Here is a 27,998-nt window from a genome sequence, read left to right on the forward strand (position 1 = left end):
ATTGGGGGTAATTTTGTCAAAATCTATTTCCCCTACCAATATTTTTTTGGGGTGTGGGAGGAAATTGGAGCACCCAGGGGAAACCCCTGAAAACTTGGGGAGAACATAGAAACTCTACACAGAGGGCCTTGTCCAGGAATCAGACTTATGACCTCAGTTCTAAGGCACTAATGCTAACCACAGCACCACTGTGCTGTCCATTAAGACAGAACAATAGCAAAAATGTGCTTAACTTTTTAAAGAGGCATGTATTTAACTTTTCAATTGCTAAAGGTGAGTGGGACTCGCATTCTACACGCAGCCTAAAACGTTTAATTTGTCCTGCAAATAGCACTAAAAAAAGAAAAACATGGACATTTAGGCCCATATTCAATTAGAAGCGAAAAGTCTGTTGCCACACTTTTCGCTGTCATCGCTGATCTTGGGTGCGAAAAAGCATTGCGCTCGTCCCCACTTATCCCCATATTCAATTCCAAATCGTCGAAAACGGGACCCGGCGAAACTTAAATCGGTGAAAACTTATTTTGTGGAAATCAGCCTGACACCCTCCAACAGATGCACTGACATGGGGGATCACTCGGGGTACCCCCGAATAGCCCAGCTGAAGGTATTTGGCCACTTTAAATGGTCTCAATATGTGCTATTTTGCGTGTTTTACAAAGTGGTGAAGAATAGCACTTTGGAGTTTTTTTTGGAGAAAATAACTAGTTCCAGCAAATTTGGGGTACATGAAAATGGGTACTAGCATATTTTGAATTTGCTAATGTGATGTTTTAAAAAACGTGAAAAATCCACCTGCCGCAACCACCTGCAATCATAAAAACACCTGCCGCATACTTGGGGACCCACCTGGGGTCTATTTAGCTAGTTTTTAACTTTGTACCCCAACTTTGGTTTTTTTGCCCCCAAAATAAAAGTACTTTTTTGGGGTGTTCTCATTTATTTTTCAAAATTTTTTGACACAGTTTACCTTTGGGGGGCTGTCCAAAGGGTGCTGGGTGGTTTTCCAATGTGTGCACCCAAAAACCCCAATTCTGCACTTTTTTCCACCTGCTATTCAAAGGCAAAACTTTTTAGCCGGGTACATTGCATTGACTTTCCGCCTAGGCGAAAAGTATTTGGAATTGAATACGGGGAGAAGTTGAAACCGGCGAAAATTACGTCATTGGCAAAAAATATCGGCGATACTGACTTTTCACTTCTAATTGAATACGGCCCTTAGAAGGGAAAAGTCCTGATATCCATGATGATATGGGGGCCCATTTATCAAAGTGTATTTGAGGTATAATCCGTGAAAACAGCTATTACACGTTTATGATATTGGCCCCTGCAGTTAATGCCATCTGAAGATGATGTTAGCCGCTGTAGCGCATGGGCTACAACGCGCATAATTAGCCGACGGAGGGATCTGCTGGAACCCTCCCCGACTATGGCGGCTGTGCATGTGCAGTCCGTGGGACTGCGCATGAGCAGCTGCCCCTGCACTGGCCAGCAGCTCTCCCGAGACAACGCAGGGATGGGCTTCTTTCGGAGCCAGTGTCCCTGCATGTCCCGGATGATACATACGGCCGCTATGATTGCGTTTTGCAAAGTGATCATTGGCGTTACTGGCATGTCCTGATCGCGTTGCAAAAGCGATCATTGATAAATGGGGGCCATGGTTTTAACAAGACAGTCCATGTAATACAAATTTAAACTTATCACTCTGTTCAAATGTTTTCAGTACTAACTGCTGGGTGGGACTCCTGCCCACATTGTGAAAGTCATTGATTAGACCTTGGATTAAATTTCGTGCTGCTTCATTAATCTATTCACTGGACAGTACAGTAATGTACCTGCACTTATAACACTGAGAGCTTCTAAATACACAAATAGGGAGATGGGCTTAAGGCCAGATACTAAAAAAAAATAAGTTGGTTAACTTAAGTGACCATTTTTCTTGCTTTATAGCACAGTGGCATCAGGGCCGGGGCAAGGCTTCTATGCACCCTAGGCAAAACTTTTGCCTGTGTCCTTTGCCTCTCCCCGACCCCCTTAATTTTACTTATATCCGGTGATCGGTGCTCCGGTGATGTCCTCCGTGGCTCCAGTTAGCTGATCTCCCATCCTGCACTGTGACCCCTGGGTCTCAGTGCAGGATGGGACACCAGCTGACCGGAGCCGTGGAGGACATCACCGGAGCACCGATCACCGGCCTGAACTGAGGGTAATTTTTTTTTGTTTTTTTTCCACAGGTAGCGCTGTGGCTGGAGACGGGACTGGCCAGGGAGTGAGGAGACAGTGGGGGTCATTCAGACCAGGTCGTTAGCGCCGATGCACTCGGACCGGGTCGATGGCCCCCCACAGAGCATGCGCACGATGGCGCCGGCGCGCGCATGCGTGAGACCCGCTACGACCGACAGCGCCGGTCGTAGCGGGTCTCGATCCAAAGGGGGCGAGCTGTCGATGTTGATTGACAGCTCGCCCCGTTTGGAAGGCGGGCCGGGGGGCTGGTAGCCCAAACGGGGACATTCCCATGGGAACGCCTACCATTTGGGGGCGGCCCCACTGACATCACTAGTGATGTCAGTGTAGAGCTTCCGGCTCAGACAGAGGTCAAGGGAGACCCTACCCCAGGGTCTCGTCGTAAGCCCCGATGGACGCGATGGTCTTGACCATCGCGACCATCACCTTAGGCGGTCGTAAGGCTGTGGGTGTTAACCCACAGCCTTACCACCGCAAAGGAGGACGTCTTGAAAATTCAAGACGTCCTCCCCTCATTCAGACCGACCGCACGCTCTGTGCGACCGGCTCTGAATGAGGTCCAGTGTGTGTGCAGCACTGTGACACTGCAGTTACACTGTCTCAGTCCCTACTACCTAATAGCTCGGTGGCCACGGCCGGCTTCACAAGTGCTGCAGCCGCCGGGCAGACACAGTGGACACCTACAGGTGTGGCCTGGCTGTGCCTGCCGCCGAAGTTAGCAAAATAGTGTGGTGGCCTCAGCTTGCTTTACTATTGCCACGGCTGCCGCTTGTAATTTATGTAGGGGTCCATTCACATTTATTAACGGGTGGCGCGCCGTCCTCTAGTGGCTGGCGCCCATAGGCAGCTGTCTAAAGCTGCCTAATGGTAGCGCTGACCCTGAGCCGCATCAATAACTGAGGTTATAGGTTTTTCCTCGTGCTACAATTCTGTATAATTACTGTAACTTAAACACTAACAAGTTTTTATATGGCGTACAGTAGTCAAATGCAGCACTGTAGTGTATGAATAGGAAAAAGTCTGAAAAAGATGTTTTACTCACTAAGTGATAAAAATTATCAAAGCTCATCCTGAAAATATCTTGTGCTACAAGATGCTGTTTTCTTTGGAAGATGATATGGGATCACTATTTCGTTCACAGAACTTGGAGTACTTGTGTTTATGAAAGTTATAATTCCCAGTGTTATTGGTTTGTATAGTAGATATAGAACTTCATTGTGCACCAGGGATTTGACTTTCTTTTAAATTTGCTGGGTAAAGATGTGAGAGTGAAGGCCAAACAGTGCAATCAGATAAAGGAACCAAGAGGGGAGGGGAACAGGTACTAAATACCTGGGCTTGTTGGAGAGGCTTGATGGGGGGGCGGGTCTGCTGCTGTGTGGGACAATGCCCCCCTTTTCTGCTGCAGGGAGGACATGTGAATGACATCAAAATCATTAGGAAACTGACATCCAGAGGAGGTACGTTGTTACCATCTCCCTTCAGAGTCTAACTTGACAGAGGAAGTGTGTATAGAGGCCGGCGGTGTGTGGAGGGGCTGGATGGATACCTTTTTCTGGCTGTCCAGAGTGACGGGTCAGGCAGCCTCTCTCTGCTGCTAGCCATCAGTCATCTACAGAAGAGCAGTGAGTCTGGCAGGGGCCTGGATTAGTTGCTGAGGGGGACATTTTCCACCTCTGCAATATGGTACCGCACATAGTAACCCACGTCAGTTGCTGAGGGGAGACATTGTCCCCCTTTGCAGCTTGCGGAAGACCCCTATGCAGCACATGGCAACGTGCATATTTTTGACATTTTTGGAGGAGAGGGATGGCCACGCCTCCCTGATTTGGCCAAGCCCCCTCCAGTACCCAGGCCCATCACTGCTCTTGACAGCCCTGCAAATAGATGCAGCTGAAATAAAGCCAACAGATTTTTTTTTTTTTGTTAACTGTTGGTGTAAATCTTAGTGTCATCATACATTCTTTTTTTCATAACTATTTTGTTTTTTTTTCAAACAATTAAAAGGGGAAAATAAGCAAAAAATCCAGAGTGAACTTTTGTAGATCAAACAAGTATTACACAATCAATCTGAAAGAGTATGTGTGCCGCGCTAAGTTGTCAGCAGCTCCTGGTAGGTTTGCAGATAATGTGAATAAAGGAGCGCTTGTGAAATGTGTGCAAAGCACTGAAGAAGAGCCACAGATAGCACACACTTTAAGCACAGGTGAAGCTACAGACTAACAGACCCATGTATACAGTAGTGCAAAATAGTCTATGCTGCTTTGCTTTGGCTCTGTAGAAAGAGTCACAGACCATCATCTCTTTTCGACGGGGAAGGAGGACCGCACCTCCCCAGGGGAGAGAAAGAAGGAATGTGACCGCTGCCAGACGACCAAAGGTGAGCATAGGGACAGTTAGCTAGCCAGCTCCAGTGTCTTCATAACATCGTGCATACGGCACTTCTCCAGAGTTCTCATCCAGACCCCTGCCACCTGGCTCCCACACTTACTCCTCAAAAGAGCTTAAACATCTTTGTGCAAATTGAAATATAGGGTAATCCTGCGCACTGAGCTGTAATTTTAGTGGGATGGCGAGATGCTAACAACCAAAATAGGCACCCTGACCTATATAATATAGAACTTCAAAAAACAATTGTGTAGCGCTTAGCCCATTTAGGAATTTGTGTGGTTTTAGTATATGGAGAGCCGTATATGGAGCAGTTTTGTGATTAGGTGGGATGAAGGGTTTTTTTCCCCTTCAGACTCCTTGGTTGCAGTATAAAAAGACTGTGGATGTATCGATATCATTAAAATATATACTTTACTTTAACTTGGGTATCACAGAAATACAAAAAATAGACACATATTGTGAGCATAAAGGTTATTGAGATTTGAATTTCTGTATTTTTGTAACAACTAGCCCAGCTTTCCGCTACTTTGTTTATTTTTGTAGATTATCGTTATATTACATTGCTATTACCTATCAGAACTAAGCTGAACATGTTTTACATCTTTTTATATTGCACTGTCTGGAAATTATTACATATTTTTAAACTTCCAGATTATTGATTGTGTAATCTGAACAATAAAGGAACACTTGTGAAATGTGTAAAAAAAATATAAAAGAAGAATGGCAATAAATCAGTGTAAATAAAAATAATAAATAGGTAAACAAATGGTAAGAAAAATAAAAAGTAAAAGAGAAAGAAATAAATGAATAAAAGCAATGCTGAAACACTTAAAATAGTAACAAAATAGTGCTAGCTTTGAATATAAATATTTGCACAAATATCTAAAAAAAACAGAGGTGTAGCGCTTAGCCTATTTAGGAATTTGTGTGGTGTTAGTTTATGTGGAGCCGTATATGGAGCAGTTTTTTGATTAGATGAGATGAAGGGTTTTTTCCCCTTCAGACTCCTTGGTTGCAGTATAAAGAGACTGTGGATGTATTGATATCATTAAAATATATACTTTACTTTAACTTGGGTATCACAGAAATACAAAAAATAGACACATAATGTGAGCATAAACACAATAAGGTAAAAGTGATGTAACAGTCCGTTGCAGAACTAGTTCAAATAGTTAGTAATATTAAAGGGGACTGTACTTGAGGTGAGATACTGTTCTTCAGACCTGGATAATTGGGTCTGAAGGAATGCCAGGTAGTGGAGTGCGACAGAATATGCCACAGAGTTGGAACACTGATTAATCCTGACAGATTGCAGCGTCCCGCTTGTCTGTTTGTAAGAGGGGCAAGGGGTGGGCTGGTGTGTGCGCCTGCTGCCATGCAGGTGTGGCGGAGCACTTACCTCTCGCACCCCGTGGCTCTCACCTTCAGGCCGCCTTGGTTAATCTGACCAACGGTCCTGTGTCTCTCCGGTTCGGCACAGCCAGGTACAGTCTATCCTGTAAGATAGGTCGGACACGCTGAGCCTATGGGCTGGACCTTGGTGCCACAGGACTGACTGACAGACAGGCATTACGGGGACTAGAGGATGATCATCATTGGCACTTTTGGCCTCAGACTGGTTTACACCCGCGTGCCAGGCACATGGGTGCAACCCGAACGAAAACGCCCGAAAAAGGGGAAAGGGAAGAGGGGATGACACACGACAATGATACGACACACGAACACAGAATGCGCTCACCGGGTATACCCCTTGTCCCTTTGCTGGGCGAGTAGTCCTGGTCGCTGCTCCTGTAAGAGAGCACAGACGCCTTGCGCCGTGCAAGGGCAATATCTGCGGCCTAGCGCCGCACGGTGATGGTACAGTGGATACACAATAACCCAACACAGATACAGTGGTCTCGGCCTAGCGCTGCACGGTGGGGGTACAGTGGGTACACAATAACCTAACACAGATGCAGTGGTCTCGGCCTAGCGCCACACGGTGGTGGTGCAGTGGGTACACAATCACCTAACACAGATATAGATGAGCAAAAAGGGGCCTCACTGAGGGCTTACCTGATCCGCTGAACCGCGTCCTAGATCCTCTCCGGTGGCGATCCTGCAGCGCTGGTAACTCCCGCACGACTCTCCCTCCCGGGCCGCATGCCGGGGTTTAAATATCCCGCCGCACGTCATCCTCTGGTTGATGACGCGGCGGGTCCTCATTGGCCCTCCGCGTCGCTTGGTGATGGCGCGCCACACCACGTGGACGCGCCCGGCGACGCGGGGTCCGGTTCTGGTCGGCGTCCTTGTGGGAGGCGGGGCTCTCTGCCCTGGACCTCCCACATGTTTACAATCGTAGGTGAAAAAAAAACCAGGAGGGATCGGAGATGGATAATAGTTCAAGGAGCAATAAAGGATAAAAGACTTTAACAAACGATGCCCGGGATGGTTTTCTCCGGATAGCGGAGCTTGGGGTGTTGGGACAGTGGCGATGGTCTCCTGGCTTAACCATCCTGCCCTGCGAACGGAATCTCCGGTGCTGTATCTGTTACCATACACGCACCGGGGTTCGTGACAGGAGAGGGCTGATAGAAGCCTGGGGAGTGGATGTTCCGGCTGGGGCTCGTTTGAACCACCACCACCTCCAAGAAGAAGGCCTTTAATGGCTGAAACATGTTGAGGCAACATATTTCCACTCTCTAAATTGAAAGGAACACTGTAAACAGACAAGCGGGATGCCGCAAACTCTCAGGATTAATCAGTGTTCCAACTCTGTGGCATATTCTGTCACACTCCACTACCTGGCATTCCTTCAGACCCAATTATCCAGGTCTGAAGAACAGTATCTCACCTCAAGTACAGTCCCCTTTAATACTACTATTTGAACTAGTTCTGCTACGGACTGTTACATCACTTTTACCTTATTGTGTTTATGCTCACATTATGTGTCTATTATTTGTATTTCTGTGATACCAAATACATCCACAGTCTCATTATACTGCATCCAAGGATTCTGAAGGGGAAAAAACCCTTCATCTCACCTATTCACAAAACTGCTCCATATACGGCTCCACATAAACTAACACCACACAAATTCCTAAATAGGCTAAGCGCTACACCTCTGTTTTTTTTAGATATTTGTGCAAATATTTATATTCAAAGCTAGCACTATTTTGTTACTATTTTAAGTGTTTCAGCATTGCTTTTATTCATTTATTTCTTTCTCTTTTACTTTTTATTTTTCTTACCATTTATTTGTTTACCTATTTATTATTTTTATTTACACTGATTTATTGCAATTCTTCTTTTATATTTTTTTTACACATTTCACAAGTGCTCCTTTATTGTTCAGATTACACAATCAATAATCTGGAAGTTTAAAAATATGTAATAATTTCCAGACAGTGCAATATAAAAAGATGTAAAACATGTTCAGCTTAGTTCTGAAAGGTAATAGCAATGTAATATAACGATAATCTACAAAAATAAACAAAGTAGCGGAAAGCTGGGCTAGTTGTTACAAAAATACAGAAATTCAAATCTCAAAAACCTTTAATCACAACCAAACAGAAAAATATACAAACAAAATAGTATTCTTTCTTCTATTTATATTGGGTGTAAGTTACGTCCAATAATTATTATTAGCAATGAAAAACATGATTGTTACCGGTAAATATCTATACAAATTCTTAATATATAAAGCATTCATTAGAAAACTTCGTACATTTCTCACAAAATCACATTTGGCATATACAGTATTTGGTATAGTGGACCTCATTCAGACCCGCTCGCTAGGGCACGCTCGCTCGCTGGGAGCAATTTCTGCACATCTGCGCATGCGTATAATTCGCAGTGCGCGTGCGCAAGTCATTCGTTGCGATCTGATTTTGGTAGCTCGCAAGCCACTTTCAGGTCGCTGCTTTGAGTGACAGATCGTGCCGTTTGTGGGTGGTAACAGGGTAAGGTGCTTGTGAACGGGGGAGTGGTTGTGTGAACGCAGACGTGTCAGGCCACCAAAATGCCATTTAAAGGGTGTGCATAATTTACAAAGTAGCGTCATGGTACACGTCACCTGAATGTATTTCAGCCAGCACTGATCGCAGTGCTTGCGGCAAGCTAAGGCAACCCCAAGGGCTGCGAGCAGCTCCGATGACTCTCGATTGTCCCGATTAATCAAGCAGGGGGTGTCTTTAGACACTTGCGAGCGCACTTTGCTGTAGCTCGCTAAAACATAGTGGGCGTCCTTACGAGATGCAGTGCGAGCACTTCATTACAATATCCGGCCCCTTTTTGCCAGCGAGCAATCGCATCTTGCGAGTGGCTCTGAATGAGGTCCATAGTCTGTTGACAGTGACAGACATCACTCATTGTCTTCACTGACGATTTCTTATTTGCAGTTAATGCAAGTAAATGACACTGCATCACCTCATACGCGAGCAACGAGCCCACCCTTTACATGCAATACACTGGACCCACTCCTGGCCAGGTTTTGATGTATTGTAACTCTTATCACACATTATACAGAAACACTCATCTACAGAACTCAACAATGTTTTGGCTACTTTTTTTTTCTTTTAAGATTTTGATGTAATCTTCTTAGTCTTATTTTTGCCTTCATTCCAGAGTAAAAATGTATTAATTTTCTGTAGTTTTGCCTTTTTTTTTTAAATTTCTTATATTTGACTCTAGTTCTAGCTGGTCTTTAATGGGAGTGTCAGTTAGTAACAACTTGCCCCTAAGTGACGTCAGATAACCAAGATGGCCATAGTTCGATTTCCGTGGTTCAATTCACGATTATAACAATGATAATAAATACACTAATGGTCTGTGATTCCAACAAAATGAATTAAAAACCCTTACCTTGAACTGTCCAGCCAAGATTCGACTACAAATGTAGGTGAAAAATATTACTTTGGAACAAGAAAAACATAGTTTGTTTAGGTAACTATTACATTAATACGTCTGCGTTAGCGTCATTTCGCTGAGCACAGACGGTAACACTTTCAAACTTGTTCCCAGTCGCATGAGCAGTGGTGCGACGTGGGCGTTGTTTTAAATTCATTGTAACAACTTGCCTCTAACTAGCCCCGCCTTCCCCTACAAAATTAGTATGAATTTACAAAAATGTTGATTCTGCTAAAGGGGGGCATCCCAAATAAAATAAAAAAGGGTTCTCAATTGCAATGCTCAAACACCACCAACAGGTCATGTTTTGTGGATTTCTTTACTCATTTTGTAGGTGAGTCAATCTGTTTTGTTGGGTCAGTAATTAACCCACCTGCTTCCACAGACAGAAATCCTCAAAACATGACCTGTTAGGGATATTTGAGGGTTGAGGTTGAGAACCACTGGGTTATCAGAAGGGCAGGAGATACACATCATAACAATACTGTCAGCATAACAATGGAGGATAGTAGAATAAAACTAGCCCATCTTATTCTCTGCTGAGTTGTCTATATAAAAATCTGTTAGTTGGTTTAAAAAGTCTCATTATTTGACATGCTTTTCGGCAGATAGTGTCTCAATGTACGAGATCCACCACTTATGTTCTACACCCTTTTCATTATTGAGTAAGGTGGATCAATGGGAAAAATCATTTTCAAGTGAATCATTCTTGACTTTCAAATGGTGGAGTCCGGGATATCCATTTGTGGAGAATTACTTTTTTAGCAATAGTTAACATAACAATTAGTGTTCTCCAAACCAGGGTCAAAGGCAGGATTTCCCCACAAAATGAGATGCCTTGTCACTCTGGTCCTTTTCAACTTTTTGTTAACAGCAATCCAGATTTCATATGCGTCATTAAATAATATATTTTGTGTGATGAGGAGGGTTCTTTTAGGCCAGTGAGGTATAGCGACAGGTAAGTAAAGGTTAAGGAGTTCCATTTCCTAAAATGAGTAGAGTCGTGATCTAGAAACCATCCCACAATATAATATAAAAAAAAAATAGATTATATAAAAGCTATGTGGGAAATATATTCCTCACCAGTATTTGCAATGTCCAGTGTCTAATTCTAGACTTCCTGCCCTGCCACATAAAGTCAGCACTGTTTTGAACATTTAATCATGTCTGCATTGGTCAGTGGAAGTATGTGCATAGGATAGGTGAGTTTACAGTAGACCACAGATTTTATCACAGTATTTCTGCTGAGTAAGAAAAGATGTAAATGTTTCCAATTATTTAAGACGCACTCTTATGTATGATGACAATGGAATTAACCTTGTATAGATCCAAAAGATATGAAGATAGATCTTAAGTTATTTTTTTCTGTCTCTAAAGCATGGAGCTTCTGACTTTTCTTGTAGTTAACTGTAATGTATTAAGAGAAATATCCTCTGGTTTAAAAATATTAATTTTGTAACCAGCAAAGTCACCAAAACCAGCAAATTATTTATGGAATCTAAGTAACCAGAATGGAAATCATGAGGAGCAGATCATCTGCAAATAAAAGTGAGTGTACACTTCACAGTACGACTATTATACCCCTTATACACAACACTATTTCATAACTTTACTAGCAAAAGTTCCAATGCCATAATGGCCAGGAGAGGGGACACAGGGCATCCCTATCCTGTACCTGTGATAAGGCCATTAAAGATAATCTGAGTATGGGGATTGGTATATAAGGTTATCAACAGCTTGAAAAATCTATCAGGGAACCTAAACTTACAAAGAATCCCATATAGATGGTCCTAGGTCACCACATTCAATGCTTTTTCTGTGTCTAATGATAAAATGCCATTAGAGTTCTGGTCCCCAGATAAACACAGGTGCTCCAGGATGGTAATCATTTAACTGACATTGATATCTTCCCCATATAAACCCTTTTTGATTCTTGTGGATCACAGAAGGCCAAATAATGGTGTGCGTGTTTTTTTTTAAATCTTTATCATTTTGTACACAATATACAGCAATGAAGAAAAATAATATTGGCAACTAAACTGTAGTAATACAGAAATAAGAGAATAGCAGAGACTACAGAAAGTTAATGAAGCATTAAATAGTATACATTAGCCAGAGTTACAGGAGGATATGCACATTAGAAGAATCAAAATAACTGGAGTAGATGAAAATAATGAAATAACATGGAGGTAGGAGCGAGGGGAGTCCACACATTTATATATATATATATATATATATATATATATATATATATATAAATATGTACCACTGTTCACAAAGGTCAATGTGGAGAAGTAGCAATGAATACACAGATATAAGACAGTGAAACAAGGGAGTCTGATGAAATTATTATAGAAGCTCTAACAGTCCAAAGGATGAGGGAGAGAAGGAGGCAGGAATATGAAAGTAGTATCATAGCCTCCTAACTTGTAGGAATTAGTTGGATGTGCTATTAAGTCAGGCTGTATTTTTTTCCATAGCATCAAAGTGACAATTTTTTTTTAATGACCAAGTGTAGGGAAAAAGTATCAGGGGGTTTCAAGGGGGAGCCTATCCAACATCTTGCTGCAATGAGAATATGAACTGCCAGTTTATCAGCAGGACCTTCTAGAGCTTTCAGTGGGAATCCCAAGAGAAAAGACCAAGGGTTGTTAGGTATGGGGACATTGACCAATTTACTGATAAGATATGCACTTTTATCCCAAAATACTGTTAAACTTGGAGGAAGGAACCTAGATTCCCACAGCCTCACCAACAGTTTGGGGAGGTATATTATTTCACCTATGTGGAAATGGATGCTTTGGATACTCATTCTCTAATGGTGTGCCACCAGTTTTCCCCTAGAGGAGGGCCTATATCAACTCACATTGGAGTTCAAATTTAGCTGTAGAAGGTTGCTTAAAGGAGAGGTGGACATTATAAAGGATAGAGATCTCTCAATTTATTAGGGGCAAATGGTAGCAAAGAGATTTAAGGGAAGTTATGTTAAGAAGGGATGTTGAGCAAGCTAAAGAGATTACAAAATGTCTCAACTGGAGTTATAATGTAGTTGGAATATCTTGATATAGCATGCAGAGTCAACCAATACATCTAGCACCAGCAGAATTGCCCTGCTAATACAAGGCAAGGAGTGTGCTGAGGATTGGGCTGGATGGAAACTGATATCTTAAAGAGGAGTAAGAGGGGAGGGAAGTGAAAGTAGTTTAAACTGATGACTGCAATAATCCCAAATCCAAGATGTAAAGCTAAGCACCAAAGGTGAATTGAGGAAAGGAGGTCTTCTGTTGCAATAAATTATCAGCAAGGAAGCCAACAAAGATGTCTGACTCATTTCTCCAAATCTAGCCACCAAAATATAGAATAGGGGGCAAAACAAGCAAATGCTTGGCTTAGGTGTGAGGCTAAGTAATATATGTCAAGAAGACCCCTTTCCCCATTAGCTGTTGGTCTCCATAGGTTTGGGTAACTGGTTCTCAGCACGTTGTTCTGCCACACAAACTGAAGAAACCATTTATGTAGATGAGCTAACACGGACTTATGGACCTTAATTGGAAAAGCTGGTATTAAGTATAGAATATGAGGGAGGAAGTTTGTCTTTATAATGACTTTCACCCAGCCAGAAGATTTTCCGTGATTGCCACCTAAATTGGTCAGCCTTTACAGATGAAAAGAGAATACGGTAATTCACCTGGTAGAGAATATTGTAGTGGTTAATGAGGAAGACGTATCCTGCTGGACCTCTAGGTTATTTTATAGTTAGCATGCTAAAGCATTAGGAGAAGTATGAGGGCCTCAGACTTGGTGTAATTAGTTTTATAACAGAGTACACAATAGGCACAGAATTTTGTTAAAATTAGGCAGGGAAACAGGAGGAGAGGGTGAGGAGGACATGATCAGCAAACAAAGATATTTTGTAGCCTGACAAGTCCACGGGGATCTCTGTCAGGAGAAAGGTATATAAGTGCCATGAGAGGTTCAATAGTCAATGCAAAGATCCATGAGGATGAGACAGCCATGTCTAGTGCCTTTGGTAATTTGTAGAGGGCAAGATGCAATCCCATTCACTGAAATTCTACCCGAGGTAGTGCAGTATAAAGCTTGGACACCATGAGAAAATCACCTCCAAGTCCAAACTAAAGAAGGGTCTAAAGTATGAATGGCCTGCTAATCCTGCAAAGTGTTTTCTATGTATTCAGAGAAAGCAAGGGGGCAGGAGTATTGTATGAATTGAAGTGAATAAAAGTGACAACAAATTATTATGACTGTCAGCCTAGAATGAAGCTCATCATATCGCTGTGGCTAAGCTGGAGCAATACCATGTTAAGCGTGTCATGAGAACTTTGACAATTTACTGTCCGGGTTTAACAGCTGTAATTAATGCAGTTGGTCTAGTCATATCCCTCTTTTGGGATCATTATGATCCTGGCTTCGGGGGGCCTGGTTTTAGGAGGTAGCCTACTTCAGGATATTATTAAACAAGGCAGATAGGTGAGGAATAAGATGACTTTGAAAGGTCTTACTGTACCTAGCAGTGAAGCCGCCTGATATCTTGTTAGCTTTCATATTTTTAATGGCATCTGCAATTTCCTCGTCTGACATCTCCGTACCGAGTACCTCCGACATTTCAGGAGTTAACTGGGGCAGATAACACTGGGAAATAAACTGAGCACCTCTGTAGAAGGTGAGGATGTTGTAGAGTGTGCATATACTAGTTATATAACCTATCATATAACCTAAAGAATTCTTCCACAACATGTTTGGATCATGTATAAGTTGACCCATAACCGGTTTAACATTTTGGCAATATCTTAGATCTCGATCTAGAGGCCACTCACATTCCCACTTAATCAGTCTTTTTAGGAGAAGAACGATAGAGTCATTTTTCATCATTTTCAGCTTTGGCAATGGACAATTTGGACAGGTCATATTTGGAGCCTGAGGATTTATGTCTCAGAGTAAGGAGGTGCAGTTGATTGGAACACTCCAAGATACATTTGGCTTTAGATTTTGTTGCATAGGCAGAAATCAGAGACAGCAAATGTGAGATGATGTGCAAAGTGTGGCTACGCCATTCTTTTTGGGTAGGAAAAGTGACTGAAAAACATTTAGATTTTATTTCGAGATAAGGTAACTTTAATCTTAATGCCAGTATTTTTGTCAGGATTTAATTCATATGCAATAAAGACATGGGACAAAGGGCGGAGATGTATCAAGCAGTGAAGAAGTGGATCATAGAAACCAGCTTTGAGGTAACCGTCATAAAATATATTCTATAAAATGATATCTGATAGGTTGCTATGGGCAACTTCTCCACTCTTTTCACTGCTTTATAAATCTATATGAGGAAGGCAATTCCTGATCTATAATCCTGAGCCCATTTGGACCTGAGGTCTTCAGCAGATTTAAAGATTTAGGGTCCATTCATCATTACATAATTATCACTTGTGATAATTATGGTTTAAACTTGCTGCGAGTTTAAAAAACTGTTTGGAACCATTCTTCATGCCTCATTAACAAAATATCACACCCAAAAAGCTGCTCTTTTTTCAGTGATACTTTTTCCCCTACACAGGCCATGTCTCTATGGATTTCCATAGGTGTCTGTGTCCCCCTTGCCCACAGTTGCAGCCCCCACCCCACAGCTGTCGACGTCTGTGGCACCCTGCTAACCCCACTGCCCTGTGTATCATCTCTCCTTTGGCTGCATCCTTTCACCAGTGTCAGCTCTGCCCCCATCTCTCCTCCCCCTGCAGCTGTGTCCCGTTCCCCACATCCTTTGCCTGGTGTGCGCTCTGTCCCCTTTCTCCCCCCCCCTATCCATTCTCTAGTGTGCACTGTCCTCCACTCCCTCTCACCTGTCTCCTTTTCTTACCCGGAGCGGCGTCATGGAGCCTGAATGGGAAAAAGAACAGTACAGGTGAGTCTGAGCAGGAGGCAGTGTGAGCTATGCTGTGGTGCCCCTGAGCTCTGCAGTGCAGGTATGGATCTGAACGATTCCTCTGCTGGCTGCAGTGGCTGCCATGTAAATCTTCACAGGCTCTCATGAAAACAGCAGCCTGTGAAGATTATTGGGGACTGTACAGCATCTGAGGATGGCATACAATAACACCCAAAAAAAAAATGGAAAAAAAATGTTTTTTTGGAACTTGATGAATAGCTCTGACAATTATATGATTATGAACAGTGGCATCACAAGGGGGGTGCGGTCCGCACCCAGGTGCCGCCCGCCGAGGGGTTAAACCAAGTTGCAGACTCCCCATCACTGACAGGAGCCAGGTGCTGCACTGTAGCATTAAGAGCAGCACTCGGGTCCTGACACCGAGGGAGCTGGCCGGCACTCCCTCCTGCACCCCCCTTTCCCCCCCGAGTAATAGACACAGGGGTTCTGGCCATGTCCCATTTTCGGGTGACACCGCTGATTATGAATAGACCCCTTAATCTTTTCTCTCCATTGTAACAGGGTTTCTACTTATGATGGATAGATGTTGTAAATGGATATCACCCCAGAATAGTGTTTTATTAATTTCAATATATAAATATTTTTCCCATTACTTATTAATTTACCCCCTGAATCTGCAGTTGAGATATTAGTGGAAACATAGTCTTTCTGCAGAAGATTGGATAAGAGTCTACCAAGTTTGTAACATTTATGTCTGGTAAAATATCTGTTTATTTGCCATTTACGATAGTGAGATGCGATATTTATTCAGCATAGTGGGGACAGTGGACTTCCATAATTTCTCAGCGTGTGTTGGTATGTAACTTGTTAATGCTGACTAGTGTAAGAGAGGAGTCTTCCTATGGACAGTTTTTGTGGTATGCCAAAACAAACTGGTTGCTTTATTGATCCGCAGTATTGGATATAATTCATTCAGGAAGACTATCCGAAATGTAATGGTATATATATATATATATATATATATATAGGACCACCAGGTCCGATATAACCAATATATATATATATGCGCACACACTGTGTATAATTTTATTTATATATATATATATAAGCAGTCAATTTTCATTGCCTATGGGAACTTAACGGGGACAAATCTACAACGTTTACTAAATCCATGCATGTAAAGTAGCACATTGATGCAAGAGCGCAAAAAAGTACTCCTGTTTAGGGGCACACCTCTCAGAAGTAATTTAAAAATAAATCTTTTATTAGTTCTATTAAAACTGGAATCAAAAGAAGACAATATGGACGAGCAAAACTTTCCAGATATTTTGCTCGTCCATATTGTCTTGTTTTGATTCCAGTTTTAATAGAACTAATTAAAGATTTATTTTTAAATTACTTCTGAGAGGTGTGCCCCTAAACAGGAGTACTTTTTTGCGCTCTTGCATCATTGTGCTACTTTACAGGTTTTTGCTCCGTGGGTGCACCCTCTTTTGGACCTCATAGTCCGGTGAATGTTGTATAGGAATCAATGTGAGCCATCATATACATATATATATTTTATTTGCCTTTTATTTCCTGTGCGGTGACCTCCCATTTTTTTTTTCCACTACCTTCCCCCTCCCTTCTCCCTTTAACTTGTAAATCAATGCATGATCAGACATGGCTACTGTTTCACTATCCATATCTCCTACTCTACCAAACAATGATAAAGAGACTAGTAGATAATCTAACCAGTAAAGTGTAGAATAAGCAGCAGAAAGACGGGTGTAAGTTTTGGCAATAGGGTTTCTAGTTCTCCAGATAGCAACAAGACTTAATTGTTTAGATATATACTTGATCATTTTGCATCTAGCCTGTGCAGGCCTTCTGCTGCTGTCAAACCCAGCCGATATCACACAAAATACTCATAATTATACGGGCGTCTTTAAAAGGGTAAAGCTTATAGATTTAGGTAAGAAAGAAGCATTTGTTGTACACATTTGGAGCATATATATGGCAGACTCATTCACATCCAATATAAAAAAATCGGCCTTCCAGATCTAGTATCTAATCCTCCGCCAGATATCAACACCCCAGGATTTAGAGTATTAGGCAGCTTTTGCCTTTGGATTTCTGATTTGTCATGTTCTTTAAATGATAAGTATGTACGCCCTATATTTGTGAATTAAATAAGAAGCCACAATCCCATCAAAAATCAAGAGAGAAATAAAATTGCATCAGGAAATAGTTACATTATTACCTACTGTGTTGGACACTGCTTTGTATAAAGAATGATTTTCCTATTAAAGATAGATTTTTAATTTTTTTTGTAATTATTATATGTGGGAAAGCCATAGTGATTTGTTGCCCCATATTGTTAATCTTAAGGTTTACAAAAGTTTTTCTAATACTGAGTGGTATGAATTAATGCTGGGTACACACCATATGATATAGCATTCAGACACTGATTGGAATGATATATCATACACATCGTACAGCGGTCCTGATTCAAAGGCGCTCGCTCAGAATCAGGGCGGATTTTTTAATAAAAAAATCCGCCTCCAGGCCGCTCACATAGCTGTGGGTAACCACCCACAGCTTGTGCGGGCGGCCTGGCGATTGTCGCGACCATAGGGCTTGCGTCGAGACCCTTTTTTTGTTGTGCCAATTGTTGGTTCTCAGTTAATAACTATAATCAGGGTTAATAATCCTATGTGCTTTTATGTTGCATTCTCTGTATAATTGTAATTTGCTTTGCTTCAGATTAAGAAATCTATTTTGAAAAATAATGTATCATCCCAACTTGAAATTTATGACAAATTTAAAACATCAAAAAATAAATCCAAATGTTATTGAAAACATTAAAAAATATTTTTTTTTATAAATCTGTTTTTAAATGTTTGTGTCTGTGACCTTGAAATGTTTACTTCCTTAAACCTTGTTATAGATCAGTGGTTCTCAAACTCAGTCCTCAGGACCCCACACAGTTTACATTTTCTAGGTCATCCAGCAGGTGCACAGGTGTATTCATTACTCACTGACACATTTCATATTTCATTCGTATTTCACTTGTGATTCTGTGAGGAGACCTGGAAAACGTGTACTGTTTGGGGTCCTGAGGACCGAGTTTGAGAACCTATTGTGTATATCAACTTGAAGCCAGTTATGTTCTGAAAAACCTTTTATTTTAAAATATTAATATTTCAGTACTGATCTGAGAACTAGGTTTTTTTTGCTCACAAATAAAGTTTTTTTGTCATTTTTTTTTTACAACTGCATGAGCTAGTAAGTACAATTCAAGATTTATCAGCTTTAATGACCCATTTAGCATAGTATACAGAGCGCAATAAAATTGGGAAACCTAAGGTAGAAAAGTGATAAACATTGGATCAATTTGTGTGGAGTGAACCAGTAGAAGAATAAACTGCAGGAAATAGATAACCACTTTTCTGGGTTACCATGCAATCCTGAGAAACGTATTACATGTGCTCACTTACTAGCTATGCTGAAGACCAGCATAATGCCAAACATTATTGAGGATATCTTGACAAGAAATAACATGGCACACAAACCCTAGTTCCCATGATACACTTACCTAAGACAAGTCCTCACATTTTTTTTTTCAGTTTGTGAAGTTTGCAGATTCTGGCAATAGTCATTGTGAGGATCCCAGAATTTGTCTTTTGTTTTCATTCTTGAAACTTCAAAAAATATAATCTGCAAGACTTGTTCTTTTTTTATTTACGGAATTTTCCTATCCATGGGTTGTCTCTTCCCCACTTAGTACCAGCATCCCTGTGTCCAGTCTGCTGTCACTTCCCCTCCCACTTGCAGCATACCTGCTCCCAGTTTATCCCCTTTCCGGTCCCAGCACACATTCTCCCAGTCTGTTGTCACTTCCCTTCCCAGGTCCAGGACTTCTGCTCCCAGTCCCAGCACACATTCTCCCAGTCTGTTGTCACTTCCCTTCCCAGGTCCAGCACTTCTGCTCCCAGTCCCAGCACACATTCTCCCAGTCTGTTGTCACTTCCCTTCCCAGGTCCAGCACTTCTGCTCCCAGTCCCAGCACACATTCTCCCAGTCTGTTGTCCTTTCTGCTCCCAGTCCCAGCACACATTCTCCCAGTCTGTTGTCCTTTCTGCTCCCAGTCCCAGCACATATTCTCCCAGTCTGTTGTCCTTTCTGCTCCCAGTCCCAGCACACATTCTCCCAGTCTGTTGTCCTTTCTGCTCCCAGTCCCAACACACATTCTCCCAGTCTGTTGTCCTTTCTGCTCCCAGTCCCAACACCCATGTTTTCAGTCTGCTGTCCCTTCCCCTACCAATCTTCTGTTCTTTTCCAGCACCACTGCTCCCAGTCCTCATACTCCAAATCCTGCTGGTCCTACCTCTTCCAGTCCCAGTACCCAGCTCCCAGTCTGCGGTCCTTGACCCCCCCCTAATCTCAGTCCAAGATTGGACTAGGAGCTCCTCTATTTTCTCTGCTACTGACAGGTCAAGTTAGTCTTTTTCCGGGGGCAATAATTACATGTACTTGTTTTTTTATGGGGGCCAGTGAATTTTTTTTTTTCCTGTGGGGGACAATGTGTGTGTTTATTTTTTCCTGTGAGGCCAAATTGTGTTATTCTTTCCTGAGCATGCATCTTTGAATCAGGCCGTGAGTACCATAAAATACTGAGAGGCCAATGTTAAGTTAGACAAATTATGCACCAAATATCCAGGCATAAAATGCTCCAGAAGAATAGATGTATTTTGCAGAGCTAGGTGTATTTCGAACTGCGTCCATCTCTGTAACAGCATATGCATCAGTTGTGTGAATAGTGAGCATTAGTATACAGTATGTGCCAGATTGAAGCCAGGAGAAAACACTAGTACAGTATTTGCCTGGTTTATGGCAGGCATCCACTGGAGCATGAACCTTCATAAGGGCCGCACATGGGGATACCTTGATAAAGACGATGCTATGTCCTGCTAGTATGATGGGAATCAATGATTAATGTGAAACTGGCCTTATTTAAAAGGTTCATTTTATTTATATATTGCACTATATTATGGTGCTCCTATAATGGCTGGCCTCTTCTCTCTGGTCGGATGGCCACACCCCTTCCAGGAACTGGGCCTCTGTGATTGCATTCCTCTGGTTAGCCCTTCATACCCCTGGCAGGAAAACAATTATTTGTGGATAGGATCCTCAAAGAGGGATTTTTGCTCAGGTACTGCTGTAGTTGAACAGACAAACCAAAAGACATGTATGTTTTATTAAGATGTCCACTTTCTCCAAAACACATTTTCAAAGGTTTTCCTCAATTTCTCAATATTCTGCACTAGAAATCGTGAACTGCTTGTGGGAAAGACCTGGGTAATCTCTCTTAGCATTTTTATCTTCGCTATTTAAAAAAATAAAAAGCCCTAGTTACCCAAGAAAAAACTTCTTTAATCTCTTCTGGAGCAATCCACATTACGCAAAGTAGATTACACTCATTTCATTATAGTGTCAGTTTGCAGTGTTTATTCAGTGCCACAGGATGTAAAGAGACAGTCAAGTCAAAAGCTAAACAATTAAGTATTGACATAACTAGACGTTCCAATCACAAACGGTCATGTAGTGACATCTAATTAATGCATTCTAGAACATCCCAGTGACTGAAACAGACTGATATTGTAGACCACAGAAAAACTCAGATCAGATAATTGCTTTAAAGAAACTTATCAAGCAGTCACATTTGCTACACCATAGGGAATATGAAAATACAATTTAGCCCAAAAATCGCAGAACAGAAAATAAATAATTTCTGTAAACGTACAGTAAACTGCATATTCAGAAATCATGACTGGCCCAGCTTGAGAGACCTTGCTCTATATGTGAATTTTCAAGGGAAGCTTTCATTGATCGGTGCCTAAATAATAGTCGTGGAAATTTCTCCAAAGCCACGAATGCTTCATCTGAATACATCATTGAATTGTCCCCATTGTCCAACCTTGGGTCTTGGCTAGCCTTTTACATGCATACTATGTGAAAGACATGTACGGTACATGATAGCTATTTTGTTAATCTATTGTTAAAGCTGAGTTTTTACACCTGTACATTGTGCCTGATTCAGAGTTGTACGCTATTACATTCACAGCTGCAATTGCACTCACAATGTATGTGCGAAAATACACTGGTGTCTGCTAACAAGACTCCCTGCCTGAAATAGTGTACGACGGATTGAGTAAATGTTGCTACATCCACTTCCCCTATCGGCGTTGTGGGCAGACCCTCCAGGAGTTGAGAACATACCACCATTGACGCAACATCCTTGACTAAGTCCTGGGCAACTTTCTCTCTAAAAAAGGCCTCAGACTGTGGTTGGGAATGCATCCACGATCGCAGACACACCCTTGGAACGCCTATAACATGCCTACGGACTAACTTCCTTTTGCAAACACTTTCGGCCACCTCCCCAACTCTGCCCATGGATCGCAGTGGTCTGCTCAGTACCTTGCGGTCATGGAAACATTGCGTTTGCCGTGTAAAACTACAGTTTGCACGTGTGTAGTGAGACTTTGGTGTGTTACAAATGCGCAGTAGCAAAAAAATCGCTAAACTGCATGATCGTCGGCGTAGCGTACAACTCTGAACCAGGCCCATTGTGTGCACACAACTCACATGGTTTATAATTGTACAGAACTACTGTATTCCAATACCTGGAATAAGCAAAGGGTATATTTACAAAGCGGCTACTACTTCAATTTGACCTCAAAATTTAAAGTGCCATTAATATTAAGATGTGGCTATTATTTATTGTCATAAGTTAGCATAATGAGTAAAGGGATACACTGGTATTTCAAGATTGGCAGAGGTATTGGGGGGGGGGGGTTGGTAGTATTTTCCCAACCAACCATGTGAATGCAGGCTATAACCGGCTGGTGCTGTCTAAAGATTATACGGTGGTAAAATAGTGCCAGATTTATGTGTGTATGAGCCGACCTAGTCTGTGACAGACCCGGCGGGGTGCATACACACTTGCAGATGCCGGCACCAACAGCGGGGGGGGATGCTGGTATCGTTAAATATATCCCCAGTTTGAGCTGCATGTACAGCCGACTGGGGATGTCGTTAACCACCCGTGGGAGCGTGCATCGTTATAGTTATCGTTCAATTTTATCGTCTAGTGCAGAGGTTTCCAAACATGGTCCCCAAGGCTCCCCAACAGTTCAGGTTTTAGAGATTTCCATGGTTAAGCAGAGGTGGCTTAATTAGTACCTCAGTCAATTTGATTTAACCACCTGTGCTCAACCATGGATATCTCTAAAATCTGAACTGTTGAGGAGCCTTGAGGACCATGTTTGGGAACCTCTGGTCTAGTGTGTACGCGGTATTACCCTTGGTCAGGGCTTAAAGTGGTCCTGGTGAGGTGGTGGAACCCATCTCCCCCTCAGTCTACTCCCCATGCCCTTCCACGCTAGGCGGAGCTACTCCGAGAGGCCAGAACTGATAAAAATGTTCTTTACACACACATACACTGTTGTGTATAGGAATAGAAGGTTTGGGGGCTATGACAGTGTGAAATACATTTTTGATGCTTTATTGAGCACTCCTGACATCAACTGAGTCTACAATGTTCGGTAAAAAGAAAAAAAAATATGTTCTAGATCAGCAGTTTTCAACTGGTGTGCCGTGGCCGGTTGTGAAGTGTGCCGCGGGGCTGTCAGAGCGACCGGGCACATTTTACTGTACTTCAGCATCCCGGGCCGCTGAGCTCCTCTGGGAGACTCAGGCGCGACCGGGTAGTGACCTGCAAAGATGCGGTGGCGTGACATCACAGGTCACGCACGCCGCGTTGTCCACTACCCTCCAGCCCGCTCTGCCAGCCAACGCCATGCGCCAATCAGCCAGCCCGCACTCTGTCCAGGCAGGCTCTGCAGCCTGCCTGGAAGCCCGCCCGCACGCGATCCTGCTGCAGTGTGAGTGACAAGGGGGGAAGAAATGTGGGTTTTGTGGGGACCAGACATTTTTTTCTTCTTCGTGGGTACCAGCCATAGTTTATTTTTTCGTGGGAACCAGTCATGTCATTTTTTTTTAGTGAGAACCAGCCATATATTTGCCTATTTAGTGGGGAACAATGTGTTTTGTTTTTTTTGTTTCTGTGGGGCCAGCCATAGGTTTCTTTTTCTGTGGGGAGCAATTCTGTGGGGCGCAATGTGGTATGGTTGTTTTTTTTCTGGGGAGCAATGTGTTTTTTTTTTTCTGTTAGGCCAGCCAATGGGATTGTTTTATTCTTGTGGGGGCCAATGTAGTGTGTTTTGTTCCTGTGGGAACTAATGTAGTGTTTTTTCATAGTCCGCGCACACCGCATCGCCGGATAGTGTGCCTTGGCAATTTTAAAATCTTGTGTAGTGTGCCGCGAGTTAAAAAAGGTTGAAAATCACTGTTCTAGATCATCAGTGTAACTCTTACACTGGAGACCGCATCCTCCTACGTCTCTCCAGCGTCATCCCCCTGCAGCTCTACAGTGCCATCCCCCTTGCTACTCATCAGCACCATCTCCCCTGCATCTCACCAGCTTCATCCACCTTGCATCTAACCAGCTTTATCTCCTCTGCGTCTCTCAAAATCCAATCCTCCCCACCATCTCTTCAGCACCATCTTCCTGTGTTTCATAAGCATCAGACCCCCCTGCACCTCACCAGAGTCATTCCCATGTCTTCACTCCCACACCACCCCCGTAACTCTCCAGCTTATCCCCTTGTGTCCTTCCAGCAGCTCCCTGCCTGTGTCCCTCACCATCAGCTCCCTGCGCATCTCCTCTCTCACCAGCTTATCCCCCTAGTGTACCTTTAGCAGCAGTTCCCTGCCCCTGTGTCTCCTCTCCCACCTGCCGCTTATCCCCACTGTGTCCCTCTAGCAGCAGCTCACTTTCATGCCTGCCATGGTCCTTGCTCATCTTTGCAGATCCTCAGTGCTCTATGCAGCGGCGGCGATGGCATAACGTCACATATGCTGTGCCGCAAAAGGAGCCCGTCAAGACGCAGGCCCACAAAGTGAGTGACAGGAGGGGCAGGAGGTGGAATAAGGAGCTGGAAACTGAGGAGTTGAAAACACCTGCTGCCAGACAGAGTGGCTCTCTGTCTGTGGGACTTCTATGCAGGGACATGAAGAGGTGGAACTAGTTCCGCCTACCATTAGAGGTGACGGAACTCAGTTCCACCCATTTCCTGCCCACTTTAACCCCTGCCCTTGGTAATTAGTGGGCAGCAGTAACTATTCCTGATCTTCATTCTTAAATTTACTTCAAACTATTTTGTGCTTAATCATGTAGCAATGTTTTGTCTAAATATCACTTTTGGCTTCTAGATGGCATGTGTTTATCTTTCTAAATTATTTATAACTCACAGTATTGTTAACTGCAAATAAAGTCTTGCAGGGAATATTACAATTTAAAGTGGACTTGTCACATTAACTTAACATGAATTGATTATTAATATACCGTATAATTAAAAATAACAGCAACTCATATTAGCTACTACTTCAAAGAGCCAGGTGTGCTATCCCATGCAGGAATACAATCAAGTATTGGATAGTTCTAAACCAGTGTATAAATCTAGTAAGTTTTAATATTATATGCAGTTGAGAACAGCAGCTGGCAGGGGCTAGCTGGCAACTTTTAGCCTGGGGGGCAAATGCATGCAGGTGGCCCTGGCAGAGGAGTAGCGTGTAGCCAGGGTGCCCGGAGCAAGTGCGTGCTTAGGGCCCCCCCCCCCTCAAGTGCTCCAGGGAGGAGGCAGGTCCATATGGAATTAATGTAAAGTAAAAATAAAGATATGGGGCAGCACCCTGTAGTGGTGCCCATATGCAGTGTCCCAGGAGAGGACCCCCTTATACAGGCCACCAGTAGTGATCCTCCTAGGCAGTGCCCCTTATATAGTGCCCCCAGTAGTGGTCCCCCCAATGCAGTACCCCTTGTGCCCCCAGTCGTAAGCTTCTTATATAGTGTCCCCAGTAGTGGTCCCCCCTGTGCAGTGCCCGTTGTGCCCCCAGTAGTGGTACCCCCTATGTAGTGCCCCAAGTAGTAGTCCCCCTTTGTAGTGCCCCCAGTAGTGCTCTCCTCCTTGTAGTGCCCCCAGTAGTAGTCCCCCCTTTGTAATGCCCCCAGTAGTAGCCCCCCTTGTGTCCCCAGTAGTAATCCCCCCAGTAGTAGCCCCCCGTGTTGTGTCCCCAGTAGTAATCCCCCCAGTAGTAGCCCCCCGTGTTGTGTCCCCAGTAGTAATCCCCCTTGTAGAACCCCCAGTAGTGCTCTCCCCCTTGTAGTGCCCCATTAGAATCCCCCCCTTGTAGTGCCCCATCAGAATCCCCCCCTTGTAGTGCCCCATCAGAATCCCCCCCCTTGTAATGCCCCATCAGAATCCCCCCCTTGTAATGCCCCCAGTAGTAATCCCCCCTTGCAGTGCCCCCAGTAGTATTCCCCCCTTGCAGTGCCCCCAGTAGTATTCCCCCCTTGTAGTGCCCCCATTAGTATTCCCCCCTTGTAGTGCCCCCATTAGTATTCCCCCCTTGCAGTGTCCCCAGTAGTATTCCCCCCTTGTAGTGCCCCCATTAGTATTCCCCCCTTGTAGTGCCCCCAGTAGTCTCCCCCTTGTAGTGCCCCCAGTAGTGCTCTCCTCCTTGTAGTGCCCCCAGTAGTAGTCCCCCCTTTGTAATGCCCCAGTAGTAGCCCCCCTTGTTGTGTCCCCAGTAGTAGTCCCCCCTTTGTAATGCCCCCAGTAGTAGCCCCCCTTGTGTCCCCAGTAGTAATCCCCCCAGTAGTAGCCCCCCTTGTGTCCCCAGTAGTGCTCTCTTCCTTGTAGTGCCCCCAGTAGTGCTCTCCCCCTTGTAGTGCCCCCAGTAGTGCTCTCCCCCTTGTAGTGCCCCAGTAGTAGTGTTCTCCCCCTTGTAGTGCCCCCAGTAGTAGTCCCCCCTTTGTAATGCCCCCAGTAGTAACCCCCCTTGTTGTGTCCCCAGTAGTAGTCCCCCCTTTGTAATGCCCCCAGTAGTAGTGTTCTCCCCCTCGTAGGGCCCCCAGTAGTAGTGTTCTCCCCCTCGTAGGGCCCCCAGTAGTAGTGTTCTCCCCCTCGTAGGGCCCCCAGTAGTAGTGTTCTCCCCCTCGTAGGGCCCCCAGTAGTAGTGTTCTCCCCCTCGTAGGGCCCCCAGTAGTAGTGTTCTCCCCCTCGTAGGGCCCCCAGTAGTAGTGTTCTCCCCCTCGTAGGGCCCCCAGTAGTAGTGTTCTCCCCCTTGTAGGGCCCCCAGTAGTAGTGTTCTCCCCCTCGTAGGGCCCCCAGTAGTAGTGTTCTCCCCCTCGTAGGGCCCCCAGTAGTAGTGTTCTCCCCCTTGTAGGGCCCCCAGTAGTAGTGTTCTCCCCCTTGTAGGGCCCCCAGTAGTAGTGTTCTCCCCTTGTAGGGCCCCCAGTAGTAGTGTTCTCCCCCTTGTAGGGCCCCCAGTAGTAGTGTTCTCCCCCCTTGTAGGGCCCCCAGTAGTAGTGTCCCCCCTTGTAGTTCCCCCAGTAGCAGCCTCCCCCTTGTAGTGCCCCCAGTAGTGCTCTCCCTCTTGTAATGTCCCCAGTAGAAATCTCCCTTGTAGTGCCCCCAGTAGAAATCTCCCTTGTAGTGCCCCCCCCTTGTAGTGCCCCAGTAGTAATGCCCCCAGTAGTAATCCCCCCAGTAGTAGTCCCCCCCCTTGTAGTGCCCCCAGTAGTGCTCTCCCCCTTGTAGTGCCCCCAGTAGTGTTCTCCCCCTTGTAGTGTCTCCAGTAGTAGTCCCCCCTTGTAATGTCCCCAGTAGTAATGCCCCCAGTAGTAGCCTCCCCCCTTGTAGTTCCCCTAGTAGCGTCCCCCCAGTAGTGCTCTCCCCCCTTTTAATGTCCCCAGTAGTAATCCCCCCCTTGTAATGCCCCCAGTAGTAGCCCCCCCTTGTTGTGCCCCCAGTAGAAATCTCCCTTGTAGTGCCCCCCCTTGTAGTACCCCCCAGTAGTAGCCCCCCCTTGTTGTGCCCCCAGTAGAAATCTCCCTTGTAGTGCCCCCAGTAATCCTCCCCTTGTAGTGCCCCCAGTAGTAATCCCCCTTGTAGTGCCCCCAGTAGTGCTCTCCCCCTTGTAGTGTCCCCAGTAGTAGTCCCCCCCTTGTAGTGCCCCCAGTAGTGTTCTCCCCCTTGTAGTGTCCCCAGTAGTAGTCCCCCCCCTTGGAGTGTCCCCAGTAGTAGTCGTCCCCCCCCTCCCACAGTGTACACACACACACACACACACACACACACACACACGTAATAAATAATAAAAAAAACACTTACCTGAATCCCCACTCCCGCCATCCGCTCCTCCATATGTCCTCACGGGCCAGGCTGCTCTGTATTATGGGAGACGTCATGACGTCTCTCCCATTACCCACTGCAGGAGCCGGAAGATGGAGCGGCTCCTGCAGTGGGCGCAGCAGCAGTCAGTGAGAGTCTGACAGACTCTCATTGGCTGCCACTCAAAACAAACACACAGCTGCCGCAGCAGGCGGCTGTGTAGCGCTGACCGAACTCCGTCCGGTCAGCGCTACATGCGCGGTGCAGCTGTGTCACACAGACTGCCCGCAGGCCGCTGC

Source organism: Taudactylus pleione, unplaced genomic scaffold (assembly GCF_031769625.1).
Source record: "Taudactylus pleione unplaced genomic scaffold, aTauple2 ptg000251l, whole genome shotgun sequence".
NCBI lineage: Eukaryota > Metazoa > Chordata > Amphibia > Anura > Myobatrachidae > Taudactylus > Taudactylus pleione.